The sequence below is a fragment of the Mchenga conophoros genome, linkage group LG14 (assembly GCF_057382185.1).
Source record: "Mchenga conophoros isolate Kocher_MC1m ecotype Shallow Benthic linkage group LG14, M_conophoros_male_GT1.1, whole genome shotgun sequence".
NCBI classification, from domain to species: domain Eukaryota; kingdom Metazoa; phylum Chordata; class Actinopteri; order Cichliformes; family Cichlidae; genus Mchenga; species Mchenga conophoros.
The window spans coordinates 40,393,088-40,400,252 of record NC_140539.1 but is presented as its reverse complement, the minus strand read 5'-3'; positions in this window follow the sequence as shown (position 1 = coordinate 40,400,252).

The window sequence follows — 7,165 nt, the reverse complement described above, 5'->3', positions numbered from 1 at the left end:
AGAAACCAGTGAGTATGGAGGTCAGACAAAGGTCTCCAACGCCCAGCAGGGGGCGCAAGCAAACTTTCCAACTTGGACATAGAAAGATGCTGGACCAGAGTACGAGTCTTTTCTTAATCAGTAACGTAAAACAGTTGCCCGCCCGCAGCTAAAACAAGGATTCGGATTATAAATGGCTAAATAAAATAGTCTATGTGTATGGGGTTATTATCTCCACACAGACCCGAAAAGAAAAAAAAAAGGAACCAAACAGAAAAAATAACAATAATAATAAACAGGGAAGGAAAAGAAAAAAAAAAAAAAAAAAAAAAAAAAAAAAAAAAGGAGGAGGAGGAGACGAGGGATTGGCGAATGCCTCACGTATGGGACAGGAGCACAGATCAACAGTCCACTGGAGCCACCGAGGATGAGCGCGGCCCCGCCCCTTGAGGTACGTTATCCAGGTAAGCTGAGACTGCTTCTGGAGATCTAAAAGATTTCTCCTGGCCATCGATCTTGATCCTAAGGACAGCCGGGTACATCATAGCGAAGGGGACACCCATCTCCCTAAGGCGTTGTTTGACGTGGTAGAATCCCTGGCGTTTCTTCAGAACAGCGGCGGAGAAGTCCTCGAATATCATAATAGGAATGCCATTATGAAATAAGGACTGCTTCCTCCTAGCCGCTTGCATGATCCGTGCTTTATCCTGGAAGTTGTGGAGCTTTATGATGACCGCGCGGGGTCGCTGGGCACTGGAAGGGAGGCGTGCAAGCACCCGGTGGCAGCGATCGATTTTAACAGCGCCGCCCTTGAAACTCACAGCCACCAACTCCGGTAACCACGTTTTGAAAAAAGACACAGGGTTGGTACCTTCACTGCCTTCGGGTAGCCCAATAACACGTATGTTACACCGTCGGCTCCTGTTCTCCAAGTCATCAATCTTATCCAAAGCGGCCTCCAGCTTAAGCTCCACTTCAGAAATCTTGGCGCCATATCCCGCTGTAACATCTTCCTGCGTTGATATACGTGCCTCTGCCTCCTTCATTTTAACATCCAATGCAGAGATGTTAGCTGCGCATGTTTCCAGTCTTTTCAGAACTGGATCAATCTTCTTCTCAAAGGAGGCCTCCACCGCCCTCAGCACCTCCGCCGATATCCTCTCCACCAATTTGTCGACGTCCATTCGGTCGAGAAGTGGGGGCGACTGGGCCTCCGCCATAACCGCTACAGCATGATCGCTGAGCGGAGGGTGATTTTCTCCGGATTTGCCCGGTTTCGACCCAAGGTTGAGCTTCTTCTGGGTGCTTGGCATCGTACGAAGTTTAAAAGTCGAAATAAACAGAGACTTTAACCAAACAAGACATATAAAGGCCTAAACAAATGCCAAGCTGCGGGAGCGTGCGAGAAACACAGCTACTCCGCCATTGACGTCACGTGACCCCCGGGTCCTGTTCTTAAAGCTTCTCAGAGATGTCGGCCAACTGGTGCAATTCCAAAGCCAATATGACAGGCTGAAGTAGCAGCTAAATACACTTTAATAGTGGAAGATGCTCTCCGCTAATCTAGCAAATCCTAAAGGAAGCATGACAGATTGGAGAGAGAGCACTGATAAGCAATTATATTCCTAGCTGCTCACCATCTTTCAAATACATGCTGTTGGCGATCAGAGTGGCCATGTGGAAAAGGCTTTGGATGGTCTCAGTCACCCTCAGAAGGAGAGCAGACCTGGCTTTGTGCCCGGCTGCGACGATGGCGTTTTTATGGAAAATCCACATGAAGTGCTGCCTGCTGAGCCTCTGTCAGGCTGCTTCTCTCCTCACTCCTCCTCACTTAAGTGCAGTGAACAGTTAAGTGAATTTTCCTGGTCCAGCACTTGTGATCTTCAAGAATCCCTGGTGTGGGGCCGGGGACTGTTGTAAGGGGGCACCCCGTATCCTTTTAAGTGTGTGTTGTGGACAGATGTGGTGGTGTCAGGGTATACCGAGGATACCCGCTATACAGGATATAAGTGAGGTTTGAAAGCGTTTGTATTACTGTAATTGAAATGCAAAGTTAAATGACCAAAAATCATAACAGGCACATAAAGATTCACCTCTGACCGGCTCAGTTGTGTCACCTTCGTTAAGATAGGACAACGTTTAATTTTTTTTTTTTTTTTTTTTTTTTGTCCCGTTTGGATCTTTACCATCAGAATTGTTGTCTTAAGGCCAAGAAAGATGCCAAGCGGATTTATTTTACCAAGTGGATCATCATGGCCTTGCCATATTGGTCCATTTGATTGACCTTTATTATAATTATGAATTTATTTTATTTTCAGTTGCAAACGGGACAGACATAACTGTGGGATAGGACAGGGGGAAAGAATGAAAGAAAGAGGGGGAGAGAAAGAAAGAAAACCAAAGGGGAGAAGAGACGGTGAGAAGGGGGGGAAGAGAGAAAAAAAAACAAACAAAAAAAAAACAAAAAATAAAAAAAAACACCTGGGTCACCTGTATGGAGAAAAAAAAAACAGAGGAGACAGCAAACAACAAAGAGCAACATAATAATAGAAAAAAAAAAGCACCATCACAATAAACTAGCTAGCCATAGATATCAATAGTTACTAAATAATAAACGATATTGTGCAACACGCAAGATAGACAGCGCACAGTGTGCTTTGAGGCAGCAGCCAAGAAAGCTGTAGTCCGCGTCTGTGAATACCCATGTGTACACCTGTGTGCATACCTGTGTGGATCAGCATGCTTGCATTCCAGAGGTTTCTCCATGTAATGATCTGCTAGGGAGTGTGGGGGGGCCACAGCCCTGTCCTTTATGGTATCAAGCAGGTATGGAGGAGATCAAAACTCCAGACATCCAGAGGCCCCCAGAACACAAGAGACCAAGGAAGACCCACAGAGGGGCAGCTGCGCCACTGTCCCAGTAAGAGCTAAGGAGAGTCCCAGATGAGGGCTCATTCAGCAGCAGGACAACGTTTAATTAACAGGTAAAAGCTGAAGTTAAATGTCGGACACGTGATTTCAGTGAAGTCTTTACAGGCCTCGGATACGTGCGTGGGTCCAGGCTGGTGTTACAGGCGTGGCCCTTTAAGGATGAGCCTGATGGGAAATGTGTGCGGGGGGGTAGAGCAAAAAAAAGGAAAAGGAAGAGTAACGGTTAGCTACAGAAGAGACGAAGGGAAAATAAATAAAAGGAATATAATAACTCCCTCGACAGCCAGAGTTGTATCGGCGATGCCCGCTGTGAGTAAACTGTTTCAGCCCACTGTACGCGGTGTTCGTGCCTTGGAGGAGAAATAAAGGTTCGGTAAAGCAGTTTCCTACGCCTCCCTCGATCTTCTTGCTAGCGGAGTTGACCTGTATAGTAAGCTGTTGCCGGCTGCGAGTCAGTTACGGAACCTTCAAGTAACTGCCAGAGGTTTCCTTACTACGGTTCGGGGCCGCGGATCTGGCGCGGTAACACTGGGGGCTCTTTTCCGGGATTAAACTCCGCAAAGCGCCGAGAGAGAGGGAGCGAACTTTTTTCTCTCTTTTCCCTCGGACGACAGAGAAAATGGCGGCTCCGAGAGATGCTGAAGGGGATGGCATGGTAATGTACTTCAGTAAGAGCAGCAACCCATTTTTGTCAGAAACACCAGAGAGTGGCACAGCTAATGTGGACCGTGCCACTTATGTAAACAATAGAATCCACAGCAGCAACCCCTTCATCACGGACATAGAGTTAAAGCCAGCGGCGAGCATAGCAGCAGTCGATACGACAGAGTTTGAGGCTGCATGGCATCTCACCCCACCACCTTCAGCTCACACCAACCCTTTCTTAACACCAATAGCGAAGCAGAATGCAGTGTGCAGTGAGTTTAAGCAGTTGCAGTGCTCAGACTGCGAAGGCCCTGGTAACACTGCATCTACACCGCTCACAGTGGGACAGCATGGCCTGCATGATCACCCATCTCGGATTGTTACATCTCGGCCATGCAGCCAGCCATTCACCGCCATGAACTGTACCTGCAGTGTCCCTAGAAAAACACGGTTTACTGAGCCAGCGAAGCTACACATTATGCCGGGTATACCCCAACCTGCGCAATACAGCTATGAAATGCCAGCTCAGGGCTATTTTTCCCCAACACCTCGCATGGTAATACCAGCACCAGATGGGGGGTGTGGGCTTTGTAAGCATGACCAGGGTCACAGTTCAAAACAAGCCACGCCAGGGCCACGCGGCTGTTTTCCTGGTGTAGTGCAAGACGGTGGTTTTGCAGATTGTAGTGCTGATGGACAGACAAGGGGCAAGGAGAAAATTCCCACATTACAACCAGACCATTTCGATGGGTCAGGGTCATGGAAAGACTTTCTCTATCAGTTCGAGACCTGTGCAAAGGCCAACTGCTGGACGGAGAACACCATGGCTGTCCAACTGAGATTCAGCCTGAGGGGCGCAGCTGGAGCCATAATCCACAAAAACCCCAAATCTGCTCGCTGGAGTTACCAGAGGATTGTGGAGGAGGTGGAGGCTGCCTATGGGCCGTGTTCAGAGCATGCAGCAGCCATTGGCATTGAGCTACGGCAGAGAATCAGGAAACCAGGTGAGGCCCTGCACACCCTCAGAGATGATATTTATGAGAAGGTTTCCATTGTGTATGCCAACCGCTCCGAGCTGGAGCAGGACTGTATTGCTGTAGAGATCTTCACTAATGCTTTGGCAGATGCTGAAATGGTCCAGAAATTGTTGGAAGAACAACCACGCACCCTGGCAAGAGCCTATGAAATCGCCCACAGGTTCGAGACAACGAAAAGGGCCGCCAGGGCAGTCACGCAGCTTATGCAGCCAGGGCCACGAGTCTCTACAGCACAGGGGCCCGAACAGCTGCATTACGGGAGAATGTTCATATGCTAAGTTATGAACCACCGGAGAGGGCTCAAAGACCTATCCAGCATGGGCGCCAAAGCTGGAGCACATCCAACAAGTCAAGCAGGAAGGAGGCTGTTTGCCATAACTGCTCCGGCATAGGACATCTACAGAGGAACTGCCCCTCTCCTCGCTCAGCTGCCCAAAAGCCTGTAAAAGCTGCTAGAGGCCCAGCCCCTGACCCAGGCACAGTGTTCCACAACGGAGGCCAAGATGTGATGTGTGTCCAGATAGTAATACAGGGACGGGAAATACGGGCCTTGCTGGATTCTGGTGCACGGCGGAATGTGCTGCCCCTCCACTATTTTAACACCATAGGTAAGGTAAGGTAACTTTATTTATACCTAAAGGCAAGGTAAATTTGCTTTACAGAAAAATGACAGCATTTGACATCCCTTTAAAAACACATACCTAGTAAATATATAAAACTCACTGTGACACATACTTTAATATTTCGAATCAAAAACAGTTCTTATTTAATTCAGTGACAGCAACGGGGACAAAGCTATTTTTATAACGCTTTGTCCCCGCAGAGTCAAGACCCCAGGTGCAGGCATCCATTGCTCAGACTCTACAAGGCATTGGTCCAGAGGGATTGGCCGTTCTGGGCGAGGTCATCCTGCCTGTACATGTGGGGAGCGGTGTTAAAAATGTAGACTTTCTTTTGGCCGACATGGCTGAAGGCACTGAAGTTATCCTGGAGCACCCTTTCCTGCAACAATCGTGCGCTTGCTTAGACTACGGCCGCCAAGAGATAACCCTGTTTAATGAAAAGATACCATGTTTTGGTGTGGGCCCTCAACCTCAGGTGCTTGTTGTTAGGGTGGCACGCACTACGGTTTTGGAACCAGGCTGCGAGTATGTGGTCCCCGGGTTTTCCAGCTCCCACTGTGCCGCTCATAGAGACATGATGCTAAGCCCCACAAAGGGCTTTGTGGAGAAGCACCAAGTACTGGTAGCTCACGCAGTTGTGCAACCTAGTAAACCCTCTAGCATCCCAATCAGAGTCTTTAACTCTGGGGCCGCAGCTGTCACCTTAAAGCGGGGTGCCGTGGCAGGGGTTCTTCAGCCCGTGCAGGTCCTGGAGGGGTCGGGGGGTCACCCACCAAGGGTCTTGGCTGCCCTCGAGCTTAATGGTACTCCCCCTGCTTCTGTACCAAGCCATTTGCAGGCCCTTTACGCCGAGAGCAGCCCCGGTTTGACTCACGTTGCCCGCTACGATCTGGCAGGCCTGCTGAGGTCCTACGGTGATGTCTTCTCCACTGGCCCAAATGACCTTGGTCGCACTGGTGTTGTCCAGCATGACATCCTGACCACGCCAGGGCCACCAGTTAAGCACCTGCCGTGCAGGATGGCAGGGGACAAACAAATAGCGGCCGACCAGCAAGTACAGCAGAGCCTGGAGGCTGGGCTAGCTCAACCTAGCAATAGCGGCTGGGCTGCTCCAATTGTGATGGTGAAGAAGAAAGACCAGAGTCCCAGACTATGCGTGGACTATAGACCACTAAATGAGCGAACCCTTAAAGACGCTTATCCCCTGCCACGCATCCAGGACACCCTTGACACGCTTTCTACTGCCAAGTACTTCAGTACACTAGACCTGACTTCAGGGTACTGGCAGGTAGAGATGACCCCCAGAGCCCGAAAAGCAGCTGCATTTTGTACTCGTAAGGGATTGTTCGAGTGGAATGTGATGCCGTTTGGACTGTGCAATGCACCGGCCACATTCCAAAGGCTTATGGACAGAGTCCTGGCTGGGCTGCAGTGGGAGACATGCTTAGTATACCTAGATGACATCATTGTCCTGGGTCAGGATAGCACCCAGATGCTGGAGCGGCTCGAGCAAGTGTTCATCAGATTGCGTGGAGCCAACCTAAAACTGAAGCCATCTAAATGCTGCCTGTTTTGGGAGCAGGTGGCCTATCTGGGCCATATCATCTCTGCTGGAGGTATTTCCACAGATCCCCAGAAAGTCCAGCAGGTGACGGACTGGCCTGCACCGCGGACCGTCACAGAAGTGCGTCAGTTTGTTGGCTTAGCCTCATACTACCGCCGGTTCGTGGAGGACTTTGCCACAGTAGCCAAACCCCTCCACGAACTCACTAAGTATGCCCGTTTTAACTGGACTGCTGAGTGCCAGGGAGCATTCCAGGAATTAAAAAGACGGCTTACAGCAGCCCCTGTCCTGGGTTACCCACTGGACCAGGGTGACTTCTTCCTCGACACTGATGCCAGCAATTGTGGGATCGGAGCGATTCTCTCCCAAGTGCAAGGGGGCGAAGA